At 41.9% G+C, this 16,518-nt stretch overlaps 1 long non-coding RNA gene across 1 annotated transcript in view; it reads right to left on the reverse strand.

Moving 5' to 3' along the window:
* Positions 1-16,518, reverse strand: part of LOC134756965 (uncharacterized) — a 64,676-nt gene that overhangs the window by 28,979 nt on the left and 19,179 nt on the right. Inside the window, exon 2 of the long non-coding RNA XR_010130512.1 lies at positions 5,163-5,264. This is a non-coding gene — a long non-coding RNA (uncharacterized lncRNA). The remainder of the gene's footprint in view (positions 1-5,162; positions 5,265-16,518) is intronic.

Consider the following 16,518-nt stretch of genomic DNA (forward strand, 5'->3'; position numbering starts at 1 on the left):
CCAAGAGGAACTGGCCCAAAAGGAAAAGCAAGATCAGGGAAAGGCCACAGGCTTAGTCATGGCCCTCAGACAGACAAACCTTGGTAGTTCAGAGAGGACAGAAAATGGAGCAGGCCAATCACCCTGTAGGGCCTGTTACCAGTGTGGTTTGCAAGGACACTTTAAAAAAGATTGTCCAATGAGAAACAAGCTGCCCCCTCGTCCATGTCCACTATACCCAGGCAATCACTGGAAGGTGCACTGCCCCAGAGGACAAAGATTCTCTGGGTCAGAAGCCCCCAACCAAATGATCCAACAACAGGACTGAGGGTGCCTGGGGCAAGCACCAGCTCATGTCATCACCCTCATTGAGCCCTGGGTATGTTTAACCATTGAGGGTCAGGAAATTGACTTCCTCCCGGATACTGGTGCGACCTTCTCAGTGTTAATCTCCTGTCCTGGACGACTGTCCTCAAGGTCTATTACCATCCAAGGAATCCTGGGACAGCCTGTAACCAGGTACTTCTCCCACCTCCTCAGTTGTAATTGGGAGACTTTGCTCTTTTCACATGCCTTTCTTGTTATGCCTGAAAGTCCCACACCCTTATTAGGGAGGGATATATTAGCCAAGGCTGGAGCTATTATCTACATGAATATGGGGAAGAAGTTACCCATTTGTTGTCCCCTACTTGAGGAGGGAATCAACCCTGAAGTCTGGGCATTGGAAGGACAATTTGGAAAGGCAAAAAATGCCCACCCAGTCCAAATCAGGCTAAAAGACCCCACCACTTTCCTTATCAAAGGCAATATCCCTTAAGGCCTGAAGTTCATAAAGGATTACAGGATATTGTTAAACATTTAAAAGCTCAAGGCTTAGTAAGGAAATGCAGCAGTCCCTGCAACACCCCAATTCTAGGAGTACAAAAACCGAACAGTCAGTGGAGACTAGTGCAAGATCTTAGACTCATCAATGAGGCAGTAATTCCTCTATATGCAGTTGTACCCAACCCCTATACATTGCTCTCTCAAATACCAGAGGAAGCAGAATGGTTCACTGTTTTGGACCTCAAGGATGCCTTCTTCTGTATTCCCCTGCACTCTGACTCCCAGTTTCTCTTTGCCTTTGAGGATCCCACAGACCACACGTCCAACTTACGTGGATGGTCTTGCCCCAACGGTTTAGGGATAGCCCTCACCTGTTTGGTCAGGCCCTGGCCCAAGATCTAGGCCACTTCTCAAGTCCAGGCACTCTGGTCCTTCAGTATGTGGATGACTTACTTTTGGCTACCAGTTCAGAAGCCTCGTGCCAGCAGGCTACTGTAGATCTCTTGAACTTTTTAGCTGATCAAGGGTACAAGGTGTCTAAGTCAAAGGCCAAGCTTTGCCTACATCAGATCAAATATCTAGGCCTAATCTTTGCCAAAGGGACCAGGGCCCTCAGCAAGGAACGAATACAGCCTATACTGGCTTACCCTCACCCTAAGACATTAAAACAGTTGCGGGGGTTCCTTGGAATCACTGGCTTTTGCTGACTATGGATCCCCAGATACAGTGAGATAGCCAGGCCCCTCTATACTCTAATCAAGGAGACCCAAAGAGCAAATACTCATCTAGTAGAATGGGAACCTGAGGCAGAAACAGCCTTCAAAACCTTAAAGCAGGCCCTAATACAAGCTCCAGGTTTAAGCTTTCCCACAGGACAAAACTTCTCTTTATACATCACAGAGAGAGCAGGGATAGCTCTTGGAGTCCTTACTCAGACTCGTGGGACAACCTCACAACCAGTGGCATACCTAAGTAAGAAAACTGATGTAGTAGCAAAAGGCTGGCCTCGCTGTTTACAGACAGTTGCGGCAGTGGCTGTCTTAGTGTCGAGGCTATCAAAATAATACAAGGAAAGGATCTCACTGTCTGGACTACTCATGATGTAAATGGCACACTAGCTGCCAAAGGAAGTTTATGGCTATCAGACAACCACTTACTTAGATATCAGGCACTACTCCTTGAGGGACTGGTGCTTCAAATATGTACATGCATGGCCCTCAACCCTGACACTTTTCTCCCAGAGGATGGGGAACCAATCGAGCATGACTGCCAACAAATTATAGTCGAGACTTATGCCACCCGAGATGATCTCTTAGACGTCCCCTTAGCTAATCCTGACCTTAACCTATATACCGATAGAAGTGTTCATTTGTGGAGAACGGGATATGAAGGGAAGTTTATGCCATAGTTAGTGATGTAACTGTACTTGAAAGTAAGCCTCTTCCCTCAGGGACCAGCACCGAGTTAGCAGAACTAGTGGCACTTACCCGAGCCTTAGAACTGGGAAAGGGAAAAAGAAAAAATGTGTATACAGATAGCAAGTATGCTTATCTAATCCTACATGCCCATGCTGCAGTATGGAAAGAAAGGGAGTTCCTAACCTCTGGGGGAACCCCTGTTAAATACCACAGGGAAATTATGGAGTTATTGTACACAGTGCAAAAACCCAAGGAGGTGGCGGTCTTACACTGCTGAAGCCATCAAAAAGGGGAAGGAGAGGGGAGAACAGTAGCATAAGCAGCTAGCAGAGGCAGGGAAAGACCAGCAGAAAGGAAAGAGAGAAAGAGATAGGAAGTCAGAGAAAAAGAAAGAGAGGAAGAAACAGACAAAAAGAAGGAGACAGAGAGGAAGAGACAGAGAGACAGAAACAGAGAGACAAAAGTCAAAGAAAGAAGGAGAAAGAGAGGAAGAGACAGACAAAGAGGGAGTCAGAAAGAGAGAGACAAAGGAGTCAAAGAGAAAGAGAGATGGAAGTAGTAAAGAAAAAACAGTGTACCCTATTCCTTTAAAAGCCAGGATAAATTTAAAACCTATAATTGACAATTGAAGGTCTTCTCCATGACCCTACAACACTCCAATACCACCTTGTTGTCAGTGCAAACAAGGGCATAGCCGAAAAGCACTGAGGCCACTGACAACCCGTAGCCTTCCTATCAAATATCCTTAACCCAGCAGGTTTCCTAACAGGGGATCTAAATTTGAAGGTCTGACCAGACATAGTAGGAACTCCCTTCAGGACAGGATGATAGATGGTTCCTCCTGAGCGATTAAGGAAAAAGACACAATGGGTATTCAGTAAGTGATAAGGAAATTCTTATAGAAGCAGAGTTAGGAAAATTGCCTAATAATTGGTCTGCTCAAATGTGTGAGTTGTTTGCACTCAGCCAAATCTTAAAGTACTTACAGAATCAGGAGGGAGACATCTATACCAATTCTAAGTTAATATGGACTGAACAAGGTTTTATTAATAGCAAAGAAAAATTAAAATCCCAAACTTACAAGGCTTTCAACTAAAGTAAAGTTTGCTAAAAGTTAACAGTGTAACATGCATTATCTTACTGCCACACACTCTCAAAGGATTTCTCAGACAGTTTGCAGGAAGTGACGAAATCTATCCTTACTCTACAATCCCAAATAGACTCTTTAGCAGCAGTGACTCTCCAAAACTGCTGAGGCCTAGACCTCCTCACTGCTGAGAAAGGAGAACTCTGCAGCTTCTTAGGGGAAGAGTGTTGTTTTTACACTAGCCAGTCAGGGATAGTACGAGATGCCGTCCAGTGTTTACAGGAAAAGGCTTCTGAAATCAGACAATGCCTTTCAAACTCTTATACCAACCTCTGGAGTTGAGCAACATGGTTTCTCCCCTTTCTAGGTCCCGTGGCAGCCATCTTGCTGTTACTCACCTTTGGACTCTGTATTTTTAACCTACTTGTCAAATTTGTTTCCTCTAGAATTGAGGCCATCAAGCTAAAGATGGTCTTACAAATGGAACCCCAAATGAGCTCAATTAACAACTTCTACCAACGACCCCTGGACTGACCTGCTGGGCCCTTCCACTAGCCTAAAGAGTTCCCTTCTGGAGGAGACTAAAACTGCAGGGCCCCTTCTTCGCCCCTATCCAGCAGGAAGTAGCTACAGTGGTCATCAGCCAAATTCCCAACAGCAGTTGGGGTGTCCTGTTTAGAGGGGGGATTGAGAGGTGACAACGTGCTAGCAGCCCTCGCTCGCTCTCGGTGCCTCCTTGGCCTCAGCATCTGCTCTGGCCACGCTTGAGGAACCCTTCAGCCTGCCACTGCGCTGTGGGGGCCCCTCTCTGGGGCTGGCTGAGGCCGGAGCCAGCTCCCTCTGCTTGTGGGGAGGTGTGGAGGGAGAGGTGCGGGCAAGAGCCGGGGCTGCGTGCAGCACTCGCAGGTGGCATGGGTTCCAGGTGGGCGCAGGCTCGGAGGGCCCCGCACTCTGCATGGCCGGCCAGCACTTGCTGGGCTTGACTGGGGGACAAGCTCCCTCTGGGCTGCCGGAGTGCCCGGGCTAGGTGCTGCAAAGTCCCATGGGAAGTGCCATTGAGAGGTGAAGCTGGCTGGGCTTCTGGGTCGGGTGGGGATCTGGAGAACTTTTCTGTCAAGCTAAAGGTTTGTAAACGCACCAATCAGCACTCTTTGTCTAGCTAAAGGTTTGTAAATGCACCAATCAGCATTCTGTGTCTAGCTAAAGGATTGTAAATGCGCCACTCAGCGCACTGTGTCTAGCTAATCGGGTAGGGGACTCGGAGAACTTTTGTGTCTAGCTAAAGGATTGTAAATGCACCAATCAGTGTTCTGTGTCTAGCTAAAGGTTTGTAAATGCACCAATCAGCCGTCTGTCATAACGGGCCAATCAGCTCTCTGTAAAACGGGCCAATCACCTCTCTGTAAAATGAACCAATCAGTAGGATGTGGGTGGGGCCAGATAAGTGAATAAAAGCAGGCCACCCGAGCCAGCAGCGGCAACCCGCTTCGGTGCCCTTCCATGCTGTGGAAGCTTTGTTCTTTCGCTCTTTGCAATAAATCTTGCTGCTGCTCACTCTTTGGGTCCATGCCACCTTTATGAGCTGTAACACTCACTGTGAAGGTCTGCAGCTTCACTCCTGAAGCCAGTGAGACCATAAACCCACCAGGAGGGACGAACAACTCTGGACGGGAGGAACGAACAACTCTGGACCGCCACCTTTATGAACTGTAACACTCACCGCGAAGGTCTGCAGCTTCACTCCTGAAGTCAGCAAGACCACAAACCCACCAGAAGGAAGAAACTCCGGACACATCTGAACATCTGAAGGAACAAACTCCAGACACACCATCTTTAAGAACAGTAACACTCACGGCAAGGGTCCACGGCTTCATTCTTGAAGTCAGCGAGACCAAGAACCCACCAATTCCGGACACAGCACCACTGCACTCCAGCCTGGGTGACAGAGCCAGATCCTGTCTCAAAAAAAAAAAAAAAAAAAAAAAAGGGATTAAAATTCAAAAATACCTAGATACCTAGGAATACAGCTAACCAGGGAGGTGAAAGATCTCTACAATGAGAATTACAAAACACTGCTCAACAAAATCAGAGATGACATGAACAAATGGAAAAATATTCCATGCTCATGGATAGGATAGCATGAAAATGGCTATACTATCCAAAGCAACTTACAGATTCAATGCTATTCCTATCAAACTACTAATGACATTCTTCACAGAATTAGAAAAAAACTATTTTAAAACTCATATGGAACCAAAAAAGAGCCCACGTAGCCAAGACAATCTTAAGCAAAAAGAACAAAGCCAGAGGCATCACACTACCCAACTTCAGACTATACTACAAGGCTACAGTAACCAAAACAGCATGGTACTAGTACAAAAACAGACACATAAACCAATGGAACAGAAGAGAGCCCAGAAATAATGCCATACACCCACAACAATTGACCTTTGACAAAGCTGACAAAACAAACAATAGTGAACAGACTTTCATTCAATAAATGGTGCTGGGATAGCTGCCTAGTCATACGCAGAGGATTGAAACTGGACCCCTACCTTACACCACATAAAAAAATCAACTCAAGAGGAATTAAAGTCTTAAATGTAAAACCTAAAACTATAAAAACCCTGGAAGATAATTTAGGAAGTACCATTCTGGACATAGGACTTGGCAAAGATTTCACAACAAAAATGCCAAAAGCAATTGCAACAAAAACAAAAATTGACAAATGGGACCTATTAATAATTAAACTAGGCCAGGTGTGGTGGCTCATGCCTGTAATCCCAGCAATTTGGGAGGCCGAGGCAGGTGGATCACCTGATGTCAGGAATTCTAGATCAGCCTGGCCAACATGGTGAAACCCCATCTCTACTAAAAATTAAAAAAAAAAAAACAAATTAGCTGGGCACGGTGGGCGCTTGTAATCCCAGCTACTTGGGAGGCTGAGGCAGAAGAATCGCTTGAACTCAGGAGGCGGAGGTTTTGATGAGCTGAGATCACGCCATTGCACTCCAGCCTGGGCAACAAGAGCGAAACTCTGTCTCAAAAATAAACTAACTAACTAAATAACTAACTAACGGACTAACTAACTAACTAAAGAGCTTCCGCACAACAAAAGAAACTATCAACAGAGTAGACAGACAACCTATAGAATGGAAAAAAAACATTTGCAAACTATGCATCCAACAAAGGTCTAATACACAGAATCTATAAGGGACTTAAACAAATGTACAAGCAAAAAAAAAACAAACCCCACTAAAAAGTCAGCAAAGGACATGAACAGACACTTTTTAAAGGAAGACGTACATGTGGCCAACAAGTATATAAAGAAATGTTCCATGTCACTAATCATTAGAGAAATGCAAATCAAAACCACAATGAGAGACCATCTCACACCAGTCAGAATGGCTATTATTAAAAAGCAAAAAAAAGCCAGATGCAGTGCTCATGCCTGTAATCCCAGCACTGTGGGAGGTCAAGGTGGGTGGATTGCTTGAGGTCAGGAGTTTGAGAACAGCCTCACCAACATGGTGAAACCCTGTCTCTGCTAAAAATACAAAAATTAGCCAGGCAAAGTGACACACGCCTGTAATATCAGCTACTCAGCAGGCTGAGGCATGAGAATCGCTTGAACCCAGGAGGCAGAGGTTGCAGTGAGCTGCGATCACACCATTGCACTCCAGCCTGGGCAACAGAGGCAGACTCTGTCTCAAAAAAAAAAAAAAAGAAAAAGAAAAAGAAAAGAAAAGAAAAAGAAAGTCTAAAAATAACAGATGCTGGCAAGGTTGCAGAGAAAAGGGAACACTTATACACTGCTGGTGGGAGTGTAAATTAGTTCAGACATTTTGGAAAGCGGTGTAGATTGCTTGAAAAATATAAAACAGAATTACCATTTGATGCAGCAATCCCATTATTGGGTATATACACAAAGGAATTTGCATTGCTCTCCCATAAAGATACATGCATGTGCATTTCACTGCAGCACTATTCACAACAGCAAAGACATGGAATCAACCTACATGCCCATCAATGATAGACTGGATTTTTAAAATGTAGTACATATACACCATAGAATACTATGCAGCAATAAAAAAGAATGAGATCATGTCCTTTGCAGTAACATGGATAGAGCTGGAGGTCATTATCCTAAGCTAAGTAACACAGGAACAGAAAGCCAAATACTGCAAGTTCTCATTTCTAACTGGGAGCTAAACAACGAGCACACAGATACTAGAAGGGGAACAACAGACATTGGGGCCTTTTTGAGGGTGGAGGGTAAAAGGAGGGAAAGGATCAGAAGATATACCTATCGGGTAGCTATGTTTATTACCTGGGTGATTAAATTATCTGTACACCAAGCCCCTGTGAAACACAGTGTACCTATATAGCAAAAATGCACATATACCCCTGAACCTAAAGTTAAAACAAAGAACTGAAATTCTGAGAGACACAGGTAGCCCTGAAAACATTATGCTAAGTCAAATAAGCCTGAAACAAAAGGACAAAAATTGTATTGCTCCACTTACATAAAGTACCTAGAGTAGTTAAATGCATAGAGACGAGAAATAGAATGGTGGTTGCCAGGGGCTGGCAGGAGGGGAGTAATGGGGAAGTTAATTGCTTAAAAGTTATAATTTCAGTTTGGGAAAATGAAAAAGTTCTCGAGATGCATGGTGGTGATGGTTGCATAACAATATGAATGTACTTAATGCCATTGAGCTGTACACTAAAAAATGGTTAATATGGTAAATTTTATGTTATACAAATTTTGCCATAATTAAAAAAAATCTTTTAAATGTTTTCCAAAAACATTAGGAAAATTCTTTTGGAAAAAACCTCAAAAACATTTCAAGAAATGGCAATGTTATTAGAATAAGTGTATAACTTTAGAAAACAACAACTTGTAAGAATAAAATGCTTATTTAGATATTTGACTTTTTGTAAGCGTATTAAAAATGAATGTGTCTGGAAATAAGGTAAATTTACAAAGGTAAATATGCTCTTTAACTAAAAACAACACCAAAACCCTGAAGTACTGATACATGCTATAACATGGATGAAGTTTTAAAATTTATGCTGCATGAAAGACAGACACAACAGGCTATATAAATTTCATTTATATGAAACATCTGGAATAAGCAAATCCCCTATTAGTGGTTTCCAGGGTCTGGGTCATGGGAACAATACAGAATGACTGCTTATTGGGTAAAAGATTTCCCTTTGTGGTGATGCAAATGTTCTGGAACTAGATAGTGATGGTTGCACAACATTGCAAATGGACTAAAACCCACTGAATTGTACACTTAAAATGGGTTTTGTTGTGGTTGTTTTAGAGACAGGGTCTTGCTCTGTTGCCCAGACTGGAGTGCACTGCTGGGTCTGGCCCAGCGATGGATGAAAGGAGTACTCAGGTGTAGGTATCCAGTGAAAGAGCGGGCTAGGGGACCGGGCCGCTCACAGACCCCGAGGAGGGTGTCCTAAAGAGTTGTAGCAGCCGCAGCCCTGACAAGCCTGTGCTGCAGGCATTTATTCAGTACGGATTTAATAACAAAGGCCTTGAGTCAACACACTTTGTGGGTAATTAATATGGGCACCACCCCATCCCACCCCCACCCCGCCCCAAAAAGCAATCCTGCGGATTAAAGGCCAGGTCCCGAAGCAAACTAATTTACCTAGATTAACTTCTTTACAGCCCCTTGTTATCTAACCTTTGCTCTCAGGCTCTGGATAAGATAATTTGCCTGCCTTCAGCCAAACCCTCTTTCGAAGCTTTTGCAAAACCTCCTGGCCTTCCAAGAAGGTTTGCATCTTTTCCTATAATTTCTCCCACCACCCTGACGAATCTCCTACAGTGCACCATAACTTTTACCTCTGGGCTCTGAAGTAGCTGAGACTACAGGCAAGGGCCGCCATACCTGGCTAGATTTCTATACTAAATTTTAAGTTATGTTAATTTTACCTCAATTAAAAATGAAAAAACAAGGCAGGGAATTCACCAACTTATGTAGGACCCCAAGATTAGTACTTTTGTAAGATATACACTTATTCAACCATCACACAAAATTCTAGTTGGTACCTACTTTGTGTAGAAAGTGCCTAAGGAAGTATAGTGTGCTCTATGTTGAACAGGAAAATACATTTCCTTTAATTTGCAGTCCTGTATTTCACTCTAAACATAAACATACACACACACAATAAGAATAGGCCCACACTTAAAATTTTGTTAAACACACCAAAAATAAGGATAAAAAATGATTAACAAATTAGAAAATATTTTTATTACTAAAACTGAAAAGTCAACTTTTATTGTTTATACAGAAAATTCTGACCAGCCTGGGCAACAGGGTGAAACCCCGTCTCTACTAAAAATACAAAAATTAGCCAGGCATGGTGGTGGTCGCCTGTAATGCCACCCTCTCAGGAGGCTGAGGCAGGAGAATCGCTTGATCCCGGGAAGTGGAGGTTGCAGTGAGCCGAGATCGCACCACTGCCCTTCAGCCTGGGTGACAGAGCGAGGCTCCCTCTCAAGGAAAAAAAAATTCTTTTTAAAAATCTGCCAGTGCATTATAGAAATTTGTACATCTTTTTCCTACACCATGTATCATTGGTCTGTATAAATAACTTGTTCACAATTTTGTATCTTCTGATAAAACGACTACTTTCCAAGGGTATGTAGTCATAATTCAGGTAATGATTCAAAATGTGTTGAATCTTATGCCCCTGTGCTGTTCTCTCACTCACTCCTTTGGTTTTATGCCTCCTACCCTGGATAATTTGTCCTGATCTTTCAGATTAAAGATCATGTTGTTGATGTTCTGGTAGCCTCAGCTGGTCCTTCATACCACATATGAAATTCTTTTAAAATAATCTTCTTAGTTTAGCGTCTGTCTCCCTAGAGATTATATAATTTCCCCAAAGGCATGGACTTGTTCCCATCTTAAGAGCAGGTCCCAGTATCATAGAGGCACACAATGAATCACTTAATAAGAAATGGATGAATGAATATGTTACACACAGAACTTTTTTTTTTTTTATAAGAAAAGGACCTTACAATTTTTTTTTTTTTTTTTGAGACGGAGTTTCACTCTTGTGGCCCAGGCTGGAGTGCAGTGGCACGATCTCAGCTCACTGCAACCTCTGCCTCCCAGGTTCAAGCAATTCTCCTGCCTCAGCCTCCTGAGTAGCTGGGATTACAGGCATGCATTACCACGCCCAGCTAATGTTTGTATTTTTAGTAGAGACAGGGTTTCACCATGTTGGCCAGGCTGGTCTCAAACTCCTGACCTCAGGCAATCCACCCACCTTGGCCTCCCAAACTGCTGGGATCATAGGCATAAGACAATGTGCTCGGCCCTTTTTTCTTTTTTTTGAGACAGAGACTTCCTCTGTTGCCCAAGCTGGAGTGCAGTGGTGTGATCTCAGCTCACTGCAACCTCCACCTCCCAGGTTCAAGCAATTCTCCTGCCTCAGCTTCCCAAGTAGCTGGAATTACAGGTGCCTGCCACCATGTGTGGCTACTTTTTGTATTTTTAGTAGAGACATGGTTTCACCATGTTGGTCAGGCTGGTTTCGAACTCCTGACCTTAGGTGATCCGCCCGCCTGAAAGTGTTGGGATTACAGGCATGAGCCACCACACTTCACCAGGACCTCACAATTTTTTAAAAAATTGTCTTATTTCTTGTTTGAATGGTGAATGATGACGGAGAAGAGGGTGCATACTACTGAGGAAGGCATGAAGGAACCTGAGGTTCTTGAACTTGAGAGCTGAATTTTCTCCCAGAAACTTGTCAACCCGAATAGCTCCTTTCTCATTCAATTAGAACAGGGTTTACCTCTCCTTTTGTAGTTAGTAGTTTCTCATTTTTGTGTCCTGGGTTCCAAGAGCATTAGTTAAAGCTTTCCTACTTTCATAAGGGTAATGCTGATAAAATAGCCCCAAAGTGTAAACAATCAAAATGTCTTTCAATGTGTAAATGGTTAAACTGGCACATCCAAACCATGGACTACTACCAAGCAATGAAAGGAAACCAAACTGTTGATAAACACAACTTAGGTGGATCTCAAGGGCATCATATGAGTAAAAAAAAAAAAAAAAGGAAAAAAAAGCTGATGTACTCTACAGTTCCACTTATTTAACATTCTCACTATCACACATTACAGAGATGAAAGATTAGTAGTTGCCAGGTACGGTGAAAGAAAGGGGTGGTGTAACTGAAAAGGGTAACACAAGGGAGCTGTCAGGTGATGGAATAGTTCTGTCATGAAGTAGTGGTGTGCACTCGTGCAGGAACCTCCGCATGTGACACAATGGCATAGAACTATCCACATATGTTGTACCAAAGTCAGTTTTCTGATTTTGATATTGTGCTATAGGTAGGTAAAAAGTAACCACAGGGGGGAAACTGGTTGAAGGGCACAAAATACCTCTTTGTTCTATTTTTGCAGCTTCCTGTGAATCTATAATTATCTCAAAATAAAAAGTCAACAGAAATTTTTAAAAATTTTAAAAGGAAGATTGCTAAGTTTCACAGAGGAAAGCCCCAAACCTTGAAAGGTTGGAGCATTTTTCCAGATGCACCCTAGGAGGGTGGATGCACCCAGGAAGGAAGAGCACCCGGAGGAAAGTTGCATGTAGGACCCCGCTCCCACCAGAAATTTACACTGGCTCTAACTTCCTTCTAGAATTAATAGCTACTTCAGCTGTTGAGAACAGAAACAATGCTACCTATTGCATATAATTGTAGATGATAAAGGAACCTTGGTGAGCCAAATCCACAAAGTTCCCCTAAAAAGGCTGGAGCATAGTGGAGAAATGCAGATTTGCCCACAGCCAGCCACTTGGCTGATGACAGTCTCCAGACCTGTAAGCCAAAGTCCTTTCCCCAACACCTTGTGACCCCTTGTAACAAAATCCTGAAATTCTGCCAACAGAGGTTAAAGACAAATTCTTTGGTCATTAACATAAAATGCCACCCATTCAAAATTCTACAATAGGACTTTTTTTTGAAATGTGGATGAGAGGTACTGCTAAAAAATTTGTAATACCTCTTCCATGCTTTTCACAAAAATGAATTAAAACATTTGAGGGAAAATAAAAAACGGCAATGCTGAAATCCACTACCCTACTATCATAACACTCTGCTTCCAAGGTCCCAGTGGGCATATTGTTACCTCACTGTTATATCCTGCTGTCATTCAGAGCACAGCCCTCCCAGGACAAGAGCCAGTGTTTATCTGTTTTAAATAGATTTATTGAGACATAATTTACATGCCATAAAATTAACCCATTTCAATGGTTTTTGCTATGTTCACAAAGTTGTGTATCCATCACGACAATCTAATTTTAGACCATTTCCATCATCCCCACAATAAACTTTGTGCCCAGTAGCTGTCAGTCCTTACTCCCCCCTCACCTCACATTTAGGCAACCATACTTCTTGTCCTTATATGGTTACCTATTCTAGATATGTCATATAAATAGAATTATACAGTACATTTTGTTTTGTGTCTGGCTTCTTTCACTAAGCATAACGTTTTTGAGGTTCATTCATGTAGTACGTCTCAGTATTTCATTTCTTTTTACTGTCAAATAGTATTCTATTGTATAGATATATCACATTTTGTTTATCCATTCACCAACTGATGGACATGTGAGTTGTTTCCACTTTTTTACTTTTGTGAATATTGCTGCTCTGCACATTCACATAAAAATCTTTGTGTGAAAATGTTTTCATTTATATTTGATGGATACCTATGAGTAGAACAGCTGGGTCACATGGTAACTCTATGTTTAACCTTCTGAGAAACTCTCAAACTATTTTCCAAACTGGCTGCACCATTTTACATTCTTACCAGCAACATGAGGGTTCTAGTTTCTCCACATCCTTGCTGACACTTGTTATTATGTCTTTGTTATTACAGCCACTACAGTGAGTATAAAGTGGTATCTCATTGTGGTTTTGATTTGTATATCCTTGGCAACTAAGAACATTAGGCATCTTTTCATGTGCTTATTGGCGATTTACATATCTTCTTTTTAGAAATATCTATTCAAGTCCTCTGCCCATTAAAACAATTAAGTTGTTAAGAGTTCTTTATATATTCTGGATATAAGCCTCTTAGTGGATATATGATTTACAAATATTTCTCTCATTCTGTGGGTTATCTTTCACTTTCTTGTGGTTTTTGAAATTCAAAAGTCCAATTTATTTTTTTTTTTTACCAATGTGTTTTTGGTATCATTTATAAGAAATCATTGCCTAACTTAAGACCACAGATTTACACGCCATGTCTTATTCTAATGTTTACAGTTGTATCTCTTAAATTTAGGTGTGTGATGCATTTTGAGTTGATTTTTGTGTATGGTATGAGGCTGAAGGCCAATTTCACGTTTTTTTTTGCATATGGATGCCTAACTGTCCCAGCACCATTTTTGCAAAGACTCTCTCTGATTGAATTTTTACATCTTTGTCAAAAATCAATCGACTGTAATGAAAGGGTTTATTTCTGGGTTCTCAATTTTATTTCACTGGCCTATAGTTTATCCTTATGCCAATACTACACTGTATTGATTACCATAGGTTTGCATTACATTTTGAAGTGAGGGTGTGTCTAAGTTCTCAAACTATAGTCAATTTTTCCAGATTATTTTGGGCTATTCTGGGATCTTTTCATTTCCTAAGAATTTTAGTTTATCAATTTATGCTCAGCCAGGTGTGGTGGCTCTGTAGTCCCAGCACTTTGGGAGGCTGAGGCAGGTGGATCGCTTGAGCTTGGGAGTTTGACACCACCCTGTCCAACATGGCAAAACCCCATCTCTACAAAAAATACAAAAATGAGCCAGGTGTGGTGGCGCATGCCTATAGCCCCAGCTACTTGTGGGGACTGAGGCAGGAGGATCACTTAAGCCTTGGAGGCAGAGATTGCAGTGAGCCAAGATTGGGGCACTGCACTCCAGCCTGGGTAACAAAGCCAGGTGCTGTCTCAAAAAAAAAATATGTCCCCCAAAAAAGTCAGCAGAGATTTTGATAGGATTTGCATTAAATATGCAAACCAATTTGGGGGATTTTTGCCATCTTACCAATATTAAGTCTTTCACTCTACAAATATACTATACTTCTTTCATTTATTTAGGTCTTCTTTAATTTCTTTCAGCAATGTTTCTTAATTTTAAGAGTAGAAGCATTGCGCTTTTGCTAAATTTGTTCCTAAGTATTGCATACTTTTTTGATGCTACTGTGAATGGAATGTTTTTCTTATTGTTAGGGTTTTTTTTTTTTTTAGATGGAAACTTGCTCTGCCGCCCAGGCTGGAGTGCAGTAGTGTGATCTCGGTTCACTGCAACCTCCACCTCCCGGATTCAAGCAATTCTCCTGCCTCAGCCTTCTGAGCGGCTGGGATTACAGGCGCATGCCACCACGCCTGGCTAATTTTTTTTTGGTATTTTTAGTAGAGATTGGGTTTCACCAAGTTGGCCAGGCTGGACCTGACTTCCCGACCTCATGATCTGCCTGCTTTAGCCTCCCAAAGTGCTGAGATTACAGGTGTGAGCAATTGTGCCCAACCAAGTTTCAAAGTATTAAATGCTGGTATACAGAAATACATTTGACTTTCGTATATTGATTTTGTATCCTGTGACTTGGACGAACTTATTAGTTCTTGTAGTTTTATAGTAAACTATGAATAATTTTTTTTTCTTTTTCTTTTTTGCTGAGATGGAGTCTCACTCTGTTGCCCAGGCTGGAGTGCAGTGGCACAATCTCCGCTCACTGCAAGCTCTGCCTCCTGGATTCATGCCATTCTCCTGCCTCAGCCTCCGGAGTAGCTGGGACTACAGGCGCCCATCACCACGACTGGCTAATTTTTTTTTTTTTTTTTTTTTGTATTTTTAGTAGAGACAGGGTTTCACCGTGTTAGCCAGGATTGTCTTGATCTCCTGACCTCGTGATCCACCCGCCTCAGCCTCCCAAAGTGCTGGGATTACAGGCGTGAGCCACTGCACCCAGCCGAACTGTGCATAATTTTCTACATACAAAGTCATGTCATCTGGAAATGAAGAGTTTTGTAACTGTATCCACCCAATGGGTTATTCCTGCCTGCTGCACAATAAAGACCACAGCAGTGCAGTAAAGAAAGAGTTTAACTGACACAAGGCCAGCCATACCTTGTGGGAGAAAGAGTTATTACTCAAATCAATCTCCCCCAAAATTTGGAGATTGGGGTTTTTAAGGATAATTTGGTGGGTAGGGGGTCAGAAAGTAGGAAGTGCTGATTGGGTCGAAGATGAAATCACAGGGAGTCAAAGCTGTCTCCTTGTGCTGAATCAGTTCCTGGGTGGGGACAAGACCAGGCAAACTAATTTACCCATCTGGGTGATGCACTGGAATGCAGGGTCTGCAAAATACCTCAAGCACTGATCTCAGGTTTTACAACAGTGACTCCTAAATCATAATTTCTAATCTTGTGGCTAATTTGTTAGTCCTGCAAAGGCAGTCTACCCCCCAGGCAAGAAGGGGGTTTGTTTTGGGAAGGGGCTGTTATTGTCTTTATTTCAAAGTTAAACTATAAACTAAGTTCCTTCTAAAGTTAGTTCAGCCTACATCCAGGAATGAGCAAGGACAGCTCTTGCAGGTTAGAAGCAAGATGGAGTCGGTTAAGTCAGATCTCTTTCACTGTAATAATTTTCTCAGTTACAATTTTTGCAAAGGTGGATTTCGGTTTTACTTCCTACTTTTCTAGATGCCTTTATGTTTTCTTGCCTCAACAACCTGGATAGAACCTCCAGGATAATGTCGAATAGATGTGGTAAGAGTAAGCATCTTATTTCTGATTTTAAGAGACAATCATTTAGTCTTTCACTATTAAGTAGGATGTTAGCTATAAAATTTTTCTAGATGCTCTTTATCATGTTGAAGAATTCTTTTCTATTCCTAGTTTGTTGAGGTTTTTAAAAAATCAATAGGTATTGAATTTTTTCAAATGCTTTTTTGAAAATGAGCATGTCTAATGAGGATGTGTTTGTCTTTCATTAATAAAATGTATTATAGTAACTGATTTTCAGATATTAAACCAGCCTTGCATTCTCAAGATAAGTCTTATTTAGTCAAACTGTATAATCGCATTTATACGTTGCTGGATTTGGTTTGCTAGTATTTTCTTAAGGGTTTCTTGGCATCTTAATGTATGGGGAATATTGGTATGTAGTTTTT

Source organism: Gorilla gorilla, chromosome 14, assembly GCF_029281585.2.
Source record: "Gorilla gorilla gorilla isolate KB3781 chromosome 14, NHGRI_mGorGor1-v2.1_pri, whole genome shotgun sequence".
NCBI classification, from domain to species: Eukaryota; Metazoa; Chordata; class Mammalia; order Primates; family Hominidae; genus Gorilla; species Gorilla gorilla.